The following is a 15,108-nucleotide window of genomic DNA, read 5'->3' on the forward strand; positions in this document are numbered from 1 at the left end:
CTTTTCTCTAGGGCAATACCAGGTCGGTTCGAGTAAGCAGGAACTAAAGTGATTCCAGTGACATGGAAATGTCAACTTTTGAGGAAGGTGCATACAAAAAATATAGCATATGAGAAAGTAATATGATTTACTATGATTTACTTAAAACCACTAAAGAAACCATACTTCATCTCATTATCCACTTCGTTTCTCTGATCATTTTGAAAAATTGATGATGAATTTTTAAACAGATCCATTGATCTGAATTAATTCTCTCCTTTAAGTCTCCTTTAGAAATGATGAGTTACTCTTTCGGGTAATTGTAACGATTCACTTTTATAATATTAATGTACTCGGATACTTTTATTGTACAAAGTAATTGCAAAAGTTATGTGATTCACAGGAGTAAAAAGTAGACATCATTATATTCAATATGTTGGAACTTTGCCTGAGGGGGCAAAGGTTCTAAGGAAGGGGTACATTTTTGGCATCCATGTTGATATGTCCCACATCTTAGCCTAATGTTCGGAGGCAAGAAGGGAATAAATCTTTTGTATCCTTTATTTTGAACATTACGCAATTGGCATGAAGAAAATACTTCTTTCGAATGAAGAAAAAAATATATAATTATAAATGAATTTTTATTCTTTCTTGCTGTCCGCATTGGCGCTCAATATACTTTTTCAGCAGCCAACCCTCTCCCTTAAAACTTTCTGGAAACGCCTATGACCTGTTAATTTATCCTTGACAGCAATGGTTTCTTGGGCAATTCTCCAGTGATTCGTATCTAGTATCATACATGAATTTTCTCAGAATTAAGTTTTTCTATTTACAGGTTTCCAAGGAAGGTGATTTTCGTAACAGAACTCAACATCCCAATATAAATTGCACATATCAAAGGTTAATTTTTTTTTACAACACCTCCATGATTAGGAACTTCTCTGCATTACGATCATAGCTTCTGGATTCGTCGGAATTCATGGGGTAAGTGACGCTAAGGAGGACCAGAGTGTGTACTCACCCCTCTCAGATAAGGATCTGTCACCTATGGTCCTCTCTGTTTTTATAAAAAAATGTTTCTTTTTTACACCATTGGAGCCCCTTCTAAACTTTTCTTGTGTCATTGCTGAGTGAGAGCGCATGCACGTGTGCCGATCTTTTGTCTGAGCCGTTGAAGATGACGACAAGAACACGAATTTTGTGACGTGTGGTCAGCAAGACAAGTCTTCAGTCGTTGTAGGTTTCCGTGACCGCGTCACGCTACTCATTTGTAGCTCCCCAATATCCTCACGACGGTGGATGGCCACCGGTCCCATACACAAGACCAGGTGTCCCGGATTTGAATCCCGGCCTGGGCATGGATGTTTCTGAGTGTCCATTCATCAATTTCATTATATCATCACTCTTCCCCATCTTCGCAAATTAGCCAAAAGTGGTACAAAAAGCGAAGTGAAATAAAAGCAAATCAATCAATCAATTGTTAGGGAAGAACCATATATCACATAATACAGGTGAAATTGTTGTTGGTTGACGTGAATTTTTAATATGCCTAAACTCTTAAAATACTCTAATATCAGGTTTTCTGTTGCAATTATTATTTCAATTTTGAGGGCCTCCATGACCGAGTGCTTTGCATACTGCTCTATGAAACCGGAGACCCTATGTTCGATTGATTGATTGATTGATTTGCTTTATTTTAGTTCGCTTCTGGTGCCACTTTTGGCTAAACGCGACGATGAGGATGGTCGATGAAATGATGAAATTAATGAAGCGACACTCAGAATGAACACCGAATGAACACAATGCCAAGGCTGGTCATTAAGCAAGCTGTGCTAACCACTCTACCACGGAGGCCGGAATCCTTTTCAATGTATAGGAAAAATCGTTCTTTGACATCGAACTAAGAACAGTTAATATGCGTCATCTGGGAGTTATTATATTTTCAATTTCGAACAATCAATTGAGATTTATTCTTAACCATTATTTTGCCTACATCAAAACTTCCACACAATAAGATCAATTACACTTAGTGTTGCTCAAGGGACGAGACACGAGACGGGACGGGATGGCTTTTGAAAAGTATCGTCTCGTCTCGAATGTCTCGAAAAAAATAAAAGCAAAATATTTAATCAGTTGCAAATACTTGTTTGCTTGGAATAAAGTATTTCATTAGAAACGTTGATAAGCGTGTATTAAGTCAAAAGAAGACTATTCTAGAGAGAGTAATGAATGAATACCTAAACTTATTTTCTATACTCTTTCGAAACACAGCGTTACTCCCCATTTTTTTTCAATTTATTCCAGGTTAATAACTTTATGTTACGATAGTACTCCAGATACTAATACAGTTCTGAATAACAACATTAAAAGGGCAGGTAGAGAAGGTGGAAGGACGGGACAAAACATCGTGGAGTGTCTGAGTCCGAGATTTATCTTGTATAAAATAGTCTCAGTTTTATAGGTTGCAAGGATAAACGGACCGACGGATAGGATTTATTATTATTATTATTATTATTATTATTATTATTATTATTATTATTATTATTATTATTATTATTATTATTATTTAATTTTTACATCAAAGGGTGTACAGAAGTGAATGTTATTAGGAAGTAGGAAAAACATTGTAGGAAACATGGCAGTACAAATTGATAAGGAGTTGTTGGGAAAGTTATTAGGGAGTCCAAGATACAGCGAGACTAAGAGAAGGAGATAATTAGGGACAAATAATCTTACATTATCCCACTCCGAGCAGCTGAGAGCTAAAGAGGAGGAGAAAATACGGGAAATATGGAAAGAACTAATTTGATGATTTAAGTGTTTACAGGGAACCATGACAAGATTTTACCACATTATTATTTGCATGAGTAGTGTAAAAGTACCTATAACCAGGACGAGAAAGTATGAACCCCCCTCTGGCAGATTTGCCTACACTTAAAACTAGCTCAACATGCCCATATGAGCTTTTTGCTCAAGTGTGGAACCCCGTCTAATCCAAGATTTTTGTAAAAATGCCCTCGGGAATTTCCTGAGAAAGTATGACCCCCCTCAGATTGATTTGCCTACACTTATAAAAGGCACTTCTGTGAGATTGTTGTCCATAAATTTGTTAAAAATATGCCCCTCTTGATATTTTTTTTGCCCACACCTAAAACTAAGCCAAGATGCTCATAAGAGCTACCCACACCCACCCACACACACATATTTACTTCCGGTTTAAGTTCAATTGGGCACCAGCCTCAACTTGTATATCTAGTATTAAGATAATGTAATTCTTCTAGAATTGCTCTGTGACTCTCTCATTTCTTACATCATAAACATATGATTTTTCTCCTATAAGAATAACACTACATATGGTGTCATCAGGGAGTGTATCGTGGAATTCACAGATAATTTTAATGTTTGTCCTGTCATTAACCACAACTTGTTTCCTTTTTGAAGTGTTGATGACAAACATGGGTCTCTGTGCTTTGAATTCATCTGGTGTGTAATACATGTCAGTATTGCCAGTAGTGACCCTTTTGTATGCTGTAAATGCTTCATATAATTTAAGGAAATCATCCTTGGACATGTCTAAATTATAATTTTCTCTAGGGAATACCTCATTTCTGCCATTTTTAAGATATATGTTCTTGATGTTGCAGCTATCAAATTTACTTGAATTTTTTTCCTGATTGTTGTGTCTTCCAGTCTGAAACAGTACCACCACAAAATCCGGCATGTCATATTGTATACTGGAGAATGAATTTGTAGCATCAAACTCATAATAGGTACCAGTGGCGGGCTTCTGCACACATTGATATGTATAAAATTGTAAAGGAATCTGTGGATTTTTTATTATATCAGCTTTGTATTTAAGAGCATAACTGGCTTCATATTCAACAACCGGGATTCTTAGCTCCATAGTCTGAATAAGGCACTTGCCCTCATCAGGTAGGGTATTAGGCAGAGCTTCCCCTGTAGAGTTTAATGTACTGTACCTCATCAAAGCATTATTATCATTGGCAGCTCTTCTAAATGTGATTCTTAAACCACCCTTCCACATAATATCTTTGTAATCTGAGAAGAATCCTGGCAACAGGCGCATGGGGAACAGCACTGTGTAGCTTTTAGATATAATTTTATCACCAGCCTCAAATCCACCTATTTTGTAGTAAGAAGCCTCGGTTTTGGATAATTTTAGTGTGGCCAAAGCTGTAAAGGTAATGCCGGGATAATCTACTCTGTTTATAACAACACCATGCTTTCTGATCTCAATTTCAGAGAACAGATGCGGCACAAAATTGTCTACCAATCTTATATATGAATTTGCCGGATAATCTGTTCCATCGAGCTTTACAACATCAAATTTGATGTATAGATCTGCTCTGTGGGGGTGTATAAAGCCATCCCCTACATCAAGATCAACCTCAATCTCTGTGTTGGGTTGATTTAAATTTGCAAATGTCCTCCTGTTTGGGGGGAATGATTGTAGCTCATAACTCTCAATATTTTCCATTTTTTTTTGTATGTATTTTTATTTAAATATTAATCTCTATGATTGCAGTTGTTGTGGCTCCAGCAAAATCAACTAATTCTTCTTTTTCATTAGTGACCATCAATTCAATATTATCTATTCTATTATGGCACACAGGAAAATATAATGTTGGGGATGGAGTGTAGATGATTGGTTCCATAAATTCAGAATTAGGTTTAAATGTTGCAATGATCCCAGTTTGTTTGTGAGTGCCTATGCCATTTGATTTGGTGATCATACCCTCGGCCACATTACAGTGAATATTCAGAGTCTCTATGGCTAAGAATTTAGGTATATTAATAGCAGTGTGTTTGATGGCCGGTTCAAGTTTTGTGTTGTTCTCAAAGCCTAACAGCTCTCCTATAGTACCCAGATCCACTGTTTCTGTAGCAGATACAATCTCTACTCTGTGAGTGACAGAGTTTTGAGTTAATACTATACCTCTGGGTAATTGAGCATTTAGAGTGGACAGATTATACTGACCTGGAGTGATGACAATTTTTTGATCACCAACTGCAATTGTGTTGTTGTGGTGTGTAATATTAGGGATCAAGTACATGCCATAAAATGCTCTGAGAGCTATTGTTTTGGGATACACTATATCATCATGTAATTTGAGTTTCAATATTGAATTTTGGCTGGTGAGATGGAATACCCCCATGATGTTTTAAATACCACAGGGCTTTTTGAAAATTTTCAATTGATGGTTTATTTATTTGAGACATATATCTAAGAACAGATAAACACAAATGTCCACAATTAACATCTTTGAAATTTTGAACACGGGCATTATTGTAATAAAGATTAGCTGATTTTAGATATTGTACTAAATTTTCAGGTGGAACACCTCCAAATGAATCAAACACAAATGCCTCATTTTTTAAATATTTAAGATAACAGATCCAGTGAGTGCCCTGATTTTTGTACTTATCCAAATTAACAATGCCACACTCTTTGTTGAGTGGTTGTTCTGGCAAAGAATCAGACATGTACACACCTCTAAAATTTTTGATGCCCAGTGGCTTGATTAAAGCTTCAATATCTTGGTTTGTAAGCGGCTCTTGTTTTTTTTAAACTTATTCATGGCTCTCTTAACACCTTTGCCTTGTTTCTCCATGGCCAGGTTATGGCGCTTCAATTCATCTAATTCTGCCTTATTCCTTTTGGCATCTATTACTGTTTTTGCTATGGCAGCTGATCCCCCAGCCAAGCTCCCAACAGCCCCAAGTGCTGCTAAGATGGCCGGGATAGTAAATATGAAACCCCCCACATGTGATTTTTTTCTAGAATGCTGTAATTTTTTTAATTGGGGGGTACTAAGCAACAATTTCATACCATGGCCCTTGGCAATACAAGAGCTTTTTTTGTTCCGCTGCTTTATGGTTAAAAGACTATCAATAGTTTTAAGAGATTTAAGACCTGCATAAGGTATTTGATACATAACACCCTTGGCCTTCATTGTAGGTTTATTATATACATATTCACAGCCCCCACCCCAGTTTTTGTTTGGTGTTCATAGCAATGGTGGTTCCCAATCCTGCTATTTTTTCACTTAAAGAAGCATCTTTGCTTACAAATCTACCAAATGCAGCCTCTTCTAATTTCTTGTCTGCAACATGTCTCTTGTCAAGATCAGAATGTGTGTTGTATGCTATGTCATGGTCTATGCAAGCAGCATCTAGGGGATTAACACCAGGATCACCTCTGTTTAATCTATGCTCTAATTTTGTGCCTGGACCACAATACTGATAGCCTGGAATGTGTAGTTCAAATGGCAGCTTGTTTATAATGTCATTAACCAACCCCCGACCCTCAGAAATATTCCAAAATTTAGGTGGTAGAGTATTAATAATTTTTATAAGATATCCAATCCCCTTAGTGTCATTCACTATAAAATTAGACAATTTTGTGCTTATCATGTCCATAATTCCAACCTTTTCATTGTAAAAATTGTGGTTGCCAGCATTTTCCTCCCCAGCTATCACCAATAACCTATCTAGAAGTTTCCTGACATCATCAACCCAGACAAATTCTTTAGGCAGGGTGTTGTATTGTTTGATTCCACTGCCAGTCTTAATTTGTGACCATATGGGCTTGATTAAGTTGTTGTATTTTGCTCCACTGCTAGACTTGACTCTTTTTTGTGTGGGATCATTGTTCTGGTATAGAGCATCTGATTTTATTAATATTTCTTTGTAGTGCTCATAATCTTGATCTGTATAGCTGCCAGGCCTTTTCCTAGTCATCAGTTCCCACAATCCAGGTGTTCCGAGATACTTAACAAAACCACCTTTTTCTCCAAGATGAGATTCTGAATATACAATGATATCATCTTCCATAAATGTTACTCTGAAATTGCCAATTCTATGTATGATGCTACCATCACGCTCTGTGTCAGCATATAAGCCAAAGACCTCATCTTTGTTGTCTTTAGGTGTGCTTAAATATTTTTGAGCAAGAAGACCCAATTCAATAGGATCCAGAGTAGCTTCAATTCTTCGAGGAGCAATAGGACTAGGTGTATGAATACTGGAAAGTGGGGTGATTGGATAATCTAATATGTTCCTTGCAGCTACAGGTACAAGCTCTGTGATCAAATTTTGATTTTGCTCTGTAACAGTTTTGATATTTTACCTAATTCACTAATAGCATCAATAATAGGCTGTTCTGTTTGTTTGTGTTGTTCATAAATTCCTCGGTTCTGTGATTTCCATCCCTTAAATATTTTTACAAGATAATCTCTTAATTTAAGATCGACAATAATTGGCCTTTTCATGGTTATTTATTTATGTTTCAATGTCTAGAAAATTGTTGATTTTATTTCTGTATTTGCCACTATTGGGTTTTCTTGTCATATCAATTGTGACAAACCCATAACTGTCCTGGTTCCAGCACCTACTGCAAAACTTGGAAAAATCATTGTAGCTCAAGTCCCCACCTACATATTCATCATGTATGTGTTTGAGGTTGGTATGATCTTGATGAAACACACATATAAAATTGCTGTTGTCTCGGATCAGCTGCTTGGGTATTTTTGAAAAAGTCTGTGCAAGGTAGAAGCAATCAATGTTTTTGTGTCGGCCCTGTGTAAAGAAATTTCTAACCTTGTTTTGATTTCCAGTATAACCCATTAGTGCCCAGTGCCCACATTTGTTGGCAGTTATTGATCATGCCCACAAACTATGTAAATAAAAATTGATCGTGAAATTGTTGATATTATCAGTTACGAGTTGGCAACAGTGATCTGCAGTAGCGTTATCAAATTGAACGTTGCATTCGTTTTGGCGCGAGCAATTGTTGAAGTACGTTATAGTTGATAAGTCTACGAGCATGGCGAGTTCCAGTAGGTAAGTTATTTTCTCATTGTTTTTAAACAGGTCTACCTATTATTTGTTAGGGTCATTTTAAACTACTATGATCTATTTTTATTATTATAAAGTAAAAGGTTCTTTGAACTTCATAGCATAGTAACAGTAGGGGTTTAATTTTTACTGCCCACTTTTGTTGGCACTGGGCACAAGAGGGTGGGTGAACTTCTACAGCAGTTTTTGTAGCTATTATTTTTTATTGAGCCGTAGACCTATATTTCACATGAATTGTAGTTTACACAAAAAAACAAAGGAACATAGAATATTTACTACATCGCATTTATAAATTATATACCAAATTGATTCAAGTTTATGAGTTTTCCTAATTGCAGAAACTGAGTTCCTTTGTATATGTTTTGTTATATAGCCATCGGATTTTTTTGTAAATGGAAGGGCAAAAAAGGTAGGCTTGGAAATACTGTCATTTAATGCCTCCTTGCCGTTCGTTCTTTTCAAGTTGAATGAAATATTGTTTATATCTAATGGTATCAGATAAATACAAGCATTTATTTTTCTTTCCAGGATAAATGTTGAAGAAATCGCAGCTCTTCTTGAAGAGGATGACGTAGTTCATGCGGATGTGTATATTCAACCACCTGAAAATGCATTGGCCAGCGATGAGGATAGCGCTTCTGAAGAAGATTTTGATATCACACATTTATCTGGCAATCAGCTTCGAGGTGGAACCATACCAGGGGCCTCAACAAGTAATACTATTCCTGAACTTGGAGTAGGTGGTTCTGTTGTTACGAAACTGGTCAACAAAATGCCACCTGAAACTACATATTGCCTGTACATGGACCATTTCTTTACGTCCCTCAGATTGTTTGACTCCTTACTTCAAAAAGGGCATGATGCAGTTGGTACAATCGAGTAAATCGAGTTGAAAAGGCGCCTCTCATTAATTCCAAAGTGTTCAAGAAGGAAATCCGTGGTTCGTATAACCAGGTCACTGGCACAAAATCTGCAATAACTTTGGTGCAATACAATGACAACAACGTTGTAACTGTAGCATCACGAGCTGTGGTGTGCAATCATTGGGGAAAAATAAAAGATGGTGTCGAGCAGAAAAGAAGCACATTTTTATAGATCAGCCAGCTTGCATTGCGAGGTACAACACTTACATGGGTGGAATAGACCAAATGGATCAGAACATATCTACTTACCGCATCACAATTCGAAACCGAAAATGGTACTGGCAGCTCATTGCTTATTTTTTAAATGTTACAATGTATAATGCTTGGCAGCTGTACAGATTAAAAACACCCATTGGACACCAGCAGGGTCTAGATCTTCTCGTATTCACCCGCTTTGTAGTTCAGAAGTATTTGTCTAGGTACACACAAGAGCGTCCAAGGCAGTCAGGAGTATCCACAACTGGGAAGATACGAGTTGACGATAATATTCGACTAGATGGTGCTCTTCACATCTTAGAAACCAACAAAACACAAATACGATGTGGAGAGTGCAAGAAGAATACTTGGAAAAAGTGCAGAAAGTGCAACGTGGGATGTCACATCAAATGTTTTGAACGGTTTCACAGTCACAAATGAACTTTTGAAAAATCGAAGAGATACTTTTCTAAATCAAGAAATTTGTATTATAAATTTATTTGAAGCTCATGTAGACGAAATATTTTGGGAGTAATTTACTAAGAAAAAAATCTATTATTTGTATATACAAGGAGATATTATGTAAATTCTAGTATACTTCAGTGCATAAAATGGTGAACAGACCAACTGTACTTTCATAAATTTAAAACCTTTGAATTATAAATTACTTTAATGGTCTTGTAGAAGAGTGACTTATTATAATTACTCTATCATAATAAATATCAGGAGATCCATTAGTGCCCAGTGCCCACATTTGTGGGCAAGTAAACACCCTACCCATTAGTGCCCAGTGCCCACATTTGTGGGCCCCCCTCCACTCTTTAACAAGTAAAGATATCATATCGAAACTGAAGTTAAGCATAATATCTGACCCTCAATAGCCTTATATTCAAGTATAAAACAGATATCTGAAAAAAAAATATTCTGGGCACTAATGGGATAATGTCATCAAACACAACAACAGAATTATCGAGACATTCATGGAGTGGCTTAACATCTGATTCAAAAGTGGCAATATCCAATCCATCATATAGCTTCATCAGCTGCTGATATTTTAATTGTTCCAAGCTCTTAGAAAAGACATACAAGTGCCTGTTTTTCCAGTCTAACCAGTTGGGTGCCAATAAAAAATTATCAATCATTAGTGTAGTTTTACCACAAGCCGATGGCCCAACAATAAGACATCTAATATTTTCAGGCAGCAACTTGCCATTTCTCTTAATCTGCTGTTCAGGTTCTGGCAGCCTTTTTATAACATCCCAGGTGTTCATATTATCACTTTGTCTGCATCGATCCAGCTGTGTTCTGGAAGTCCTAGCCATTTGACAAATAACTTTTTGCCTTTTCTGCGGATGATATTTTCTATGAGATATGTGTCAGGCTGTTTAGTTTTGCTGAGTTCTTCTTCATAGAATCTGCCTTTGAGAATTTCTCCTCATTGGTCTTTTATTATATATGTGTTAAGAGTCCCAGGTTTAATTTGAACCACTGTAAATAATTCAGTGCTCCAGTTTCTTGTAAAGCCTCTTTTGAATAAGTGCTTATATTTGCTGATTCTTACTTGATCACCCACCTTGTATTTGGCCTTTCTTGTTGTTGGCTGGTATCTAGGATAATAAACAGTCCTGATCAATTTTTGCTCATCAGATGAAGTTACTTCAGAGGGTTTCATGTTGATTGTGGAATGAACCGAGTTGTTATATTTATGTAGAAGTTCTGGAAGAATATTAATCCATTTATAATTACCTTGAAGTGTAAATTGTTTATACATAAGATTTTTTAGGGTTTTGTTGAATCTCTCTACAATTGAGGCTTTGAGATCACTGTAACTCGAGTAATGTTTTATTGACTGGCTTTTAATAAATTGTTGGAACACAGAATTATAAAATTCTTTGCCATTATCTGTTTGCAAATAGCGCGGTGATCTTCCACTCTAATTGATGATTGTCCTGATGGCTTCTGTAACACATTTTCCAGTCTTGGATTTGAGTGGCACAGCCCAGGCAAATTTTGAAAATGTGTCTATTACAGTGAGTAGATACTTGTAGCCCTTGTTGATTTTGTCTAAGTTTTTCAGCTGTCCACTTGCCATCTAAATCAAGTCGCTCTGCCATAAATCATCTATGCCTTTTGTAACTACTGGCAGTCTCTTATAATTATGTCTGGCTTGTCTGTGTAATTCATCAACAATAATTTCTCTAGACATAATATGTAAACAAGAATATTGCAACTATAGGGTGTTCAGCAGCTGATACTACAGGATTTTCTAAATATAATTTGTCCCCTATTTGTATTTTAAATTCCAGAGAGCCATCATCTTCAGCATAGGCTGTTTCTAATGTATTGGGATCTGTAAAATCCTCTAACTCTACACTGGTGATTTTTACTTTGTTATCAGCATTTGTTATTGATAAGGTAGGGTAGTGGTGTGCCTGTGGTTGAAGCCAATATTTGATCTTGATTGGTCTCAGTGTGTCCCCAACAAAAAACTGGTAATAAAATTGTGCAGGGGACAGCATATATATTTTGCCACCTGGTGTAAATGGTGAATCATATTCTTTGTTGGGGATGCTGTACAATTCAAGAATTACTGTATGTTTTGGATTCTCGATTATGCCTGTTATTTCTTTTTCTGCTGTAAGCAATCTGTTTGTTACAGATTCAAGATGCTCATTGATGGTCCTAACATCATCATGGCCTGGCTTGATTTTTATGTCCACAACAAGTTTCTTGTATTGTTGCACAATCTCTTGAAGCTGTGTGGCAAAAACAGACAGAGCATTTGCTTGATTGGATTCCATGGTCCCTAGCTGTTGCTTGATATTAGCTACAATTTGTTGCAAATTTTCAATAACTGCCAATTTTGAATTTTGAGCAGTAAGATCATGGACCTGTCTTCTGATATCCTCAAACAGGGCATGCAGTTCATTAATATGTTGATTAGTTGGTAGAGTGGCCACTGTCTGAGTGAGTTGTTTGATCTCTGTCTGGATATTCTTGATATCTTCTGATTTCAATATGCGATTCACTGCTCTCTTAATATTTTTAAGTTCCTGTGATGTAGGCAGATTTGTTACAGTATTTTGCAAAGATTCAAGTGCTAATTTTACATTGTTTAATTCAGAAGCATCAGCCACATTTTGCATACCATTTTGGAGCAGGGCTATATCTGCCTGAGAGGGTGTGGATTGTTGTAAAATTTCAAGCTTTGTTTGGATATCATCAATCAAGTGATGAAAATGAGATAGCTCAGATTCAGTGTTGAGGTTTTCAAGTTTTGTGATCTGTTGCTGGACACTAACAAGGGTATCTACAATACCGGGCAGGCGGGATTCTTGTACATTTGTCAAATCACTTTGCACTGCTGCTATTGTACCCTCAAGATGGATTATGGTACTTTGAATTTTTCCAAAATCTTCATATGTTTCAAGTTGCAGCTTGATGTTGGCAACACTCCGAGTTATTGCACTCAAAGCATCAGAAGATGGCAAGTTGTTCATAAAATTTTCAAGTGTCTCAATTTTTTCTTTAACCTCGGCTATGGCATTGTTCAAGGGGTCCAGATTAGGTAACTGGAGTGATTGAATCTGTTCCTTTAGAGTGGAAATCACTAGATCAAAATCTTCTTGTGATTTTATGCTTTTGACAATTGTTTGGAGCTGTGTCTGGACATTATTTATCTGCTCTTCCAATTGTTGTTTCAATTGCTCAGAGTTGGTGGCCTGTGTCTTAAATTTGGCTTGAAGAGCTGCTACAGCCTCTTCTAAACTTTGAAAATTATCCAATGTGGCCAAGTCAGTATATTTTTGAAGCAGCAATTTGAGTTCAGAATCAATTTTAAGAAGAGGGTCCATGCATTGTGATTGTAAATTTGTAATTTCTAATTGAAGACTGGCATTGAGTGTGGTTTGTAAAGCTTGTAAATCACTTCTTAATTTTTTGACTCTGACATCAAGCATCAGAATCTCATCACTGTGATCTTCATGTCTTGTATGGCCAAATATATCATTAGGCATTTTTGTTTTAGTGGTTATTTATTATTGAATATCTAATTCTTAATTCTATAAAAAAGGGTATAAGCTTGTCATAGGATCCAGGGACCTCAATATATAAGCAGTCACCAGCAGAAACAGTGTAACAGTGCCAGAAATCATGTTTGAGTGCTTAATTCTATAAATATTTCTCCCTACTGAAATTTTGACATCACCCACAGGAGTTGTAATAAATTGTAATTGACCACATACATGTAATTGGTAATAATTTGAATTATTGTTAAATATGTACAATGTTTTACCTGTTTAATCATCAACATCTGTAAGTATGCTGTTCAGATGAATAATTAACTAAGCACTCAGTTTAGATATTATATCAGAAGAGGGTTGTGGTGTTGGCAGCTCCATAATAGCTTGTTTTTTGAACCCAAATAAGTTCATAGGCATGTTTATTTATTTCAAATCATGCTCTGTAATTGGGCATTGATTGCCATTTTTTCAAATCACAATGCCCCCATGGCAAAGTATGTATGCCACATGACAAAATGCATCTCTTATCATCATGTGGGTCCAGAGCCACTTTTCTTACAATATTGCTAGTCAAGAAGTGATCCACACTCTGAATTCTATTTTCTGATGTTCTGATTGTGCTACATGATTTGAGACAATTTTGGTAATCCTCAAATTCAAGCTCTTTGTCAACAATTACTCTGCCAATGCCCTTGGCCTTTTTGGCAACAGCGCCACTACATGTTTCAAAACTGTACATCTTGGCCCTTAACCCAGCAAATGCCACAATAACATCACCAAGTGTCTCATCTTTTAACTTGCCAGGCACCTTTTTGTTGTGGGGTTTAATTTTTGAATGTTCAGTGGTATCAAAATATTTAAACAATTCAGGCTGTGCTATATCTTGATAAACATCTTCTGTTTGAATATCAAGAACAAAACTATCTGTATCCATGTACATCAATTTTACACTATCACCATAAAAAGGTTTCAACACATCATAATACAATTTTAACATGTGTAATTTGGCCAATTCCAATATCACAGCCCCTACATAAATAGGCTTATCAAACTTAATCTTTGTTTTTCATGTTGAAAAGTGCCATATTTTCATCATAAATTCTTCTGTAGTTGAAATTAGGCTTTGCAATTATTTTTTTTGCTCCGGTTGGGGTCAGTAATTATTTTAATATCAATATGTTTTCTGACATTTTCAATTGTTTTGCCATACACTGAATTTACCATCAATTTAAACAAGGTCTTATCAAATTGGCTCATTGCAGATGTTCGAAGCTCTGTGTTTGTATCAATATATGGTTTCAACCATCTTGAGTGCCTGAACCTCAAAACTTTTCCAACTTTGGTCACTTGAACACCATGTTTCATCAGGAACTGGAGGTTTTTGTAATATATGACATAATCCTGTTTCGGCTCTAGAGTCATCATCAATTTCTTCTGTTTAGAGCCAGGTGAACACTTAACCTCGGGAATTGGGGCAGATCAGAAAATGTGTTGTGTAAATCATCAGGAATTGTCAGATCAACCTCTAAGAACAGGCCATAGTTACTGTCATCAAAATCCTTAAGATCTTCAATGTTGAAATCTTCAACCCACTCAAGCCCTGCATATGGCAGTTTATCCATCATAGCATAACCATAGAGGCTATTGGCATCTACATACAATATATAATTTGATGGCAGTGCTGGATCATAATCAGGAATATATTTGTTATTTGCTCTGGCATATCTCTGAGAACATTGCACCATGCCTCCTCTTATACATTGTTCCATAAACAGATACATATCTTGATCCTGGATCAGATCCAATTGCATTTTAGTGTTTAAAAACATTGCAGACCATGCTAGGCCCGGAGCACTGTAAAAATACATTGGATCCAGCTTATAATTTTGCATGGAAGATTTTCTGAATGCCTGCAGTATATCAGCTAAGAGGGTCACATCAAGTTTTAAATATGCATTGTGATAATCACCAATTGTCTGGCATTTTAAATTGTTCCACATCAACTGGGCATGGTGATAATCATCATCAGTGATTCCAGATCCTCTGATTTTGCTGTAAAACTCTTGTTGTGGTGGCAGAGAACACTCATCAAATTTAGAAAAATCTGTAAC

At 36.3% G+C, this 15,108-nt stretch overlaps 1 long non-coding RNA gene across 1 annotated transcript in view; it reads left to right on the top strand.

The window, feature by feature from the left end:
* Positions 1-947: 947 nt before the first annotated feature.
* LOC145992688 (uncharacterized) overlaps positions 948-15,108 on the top strand; it is a 30,323-nt gene continuing 16,162 nt past the window's right edge. The window contains exon 1 of the long non-coding RNA XR_014442196.1: positions 948-963. This is a non-coding gene — a long non-coding RNA (uncharacterized LOC145992688). The remainder of the gene's footprint in view (positions 964-15,108) is intronic.

Source organism: Lepisma saccharinum, chromosome 9 (genome assembly GCF_977018435.1).
Source record: "Lepisma saccharinum chromosome 9, izLepSacc3.1, whole genome shotgun sequence".
Taxonomy (NCBI): domain Eukaryota; kingdom Metazoa; phylum Arthropoda; class Insecta; order Zygentoma; family Lepismatidae; genus Lepisma; species Lepisma saccharinum.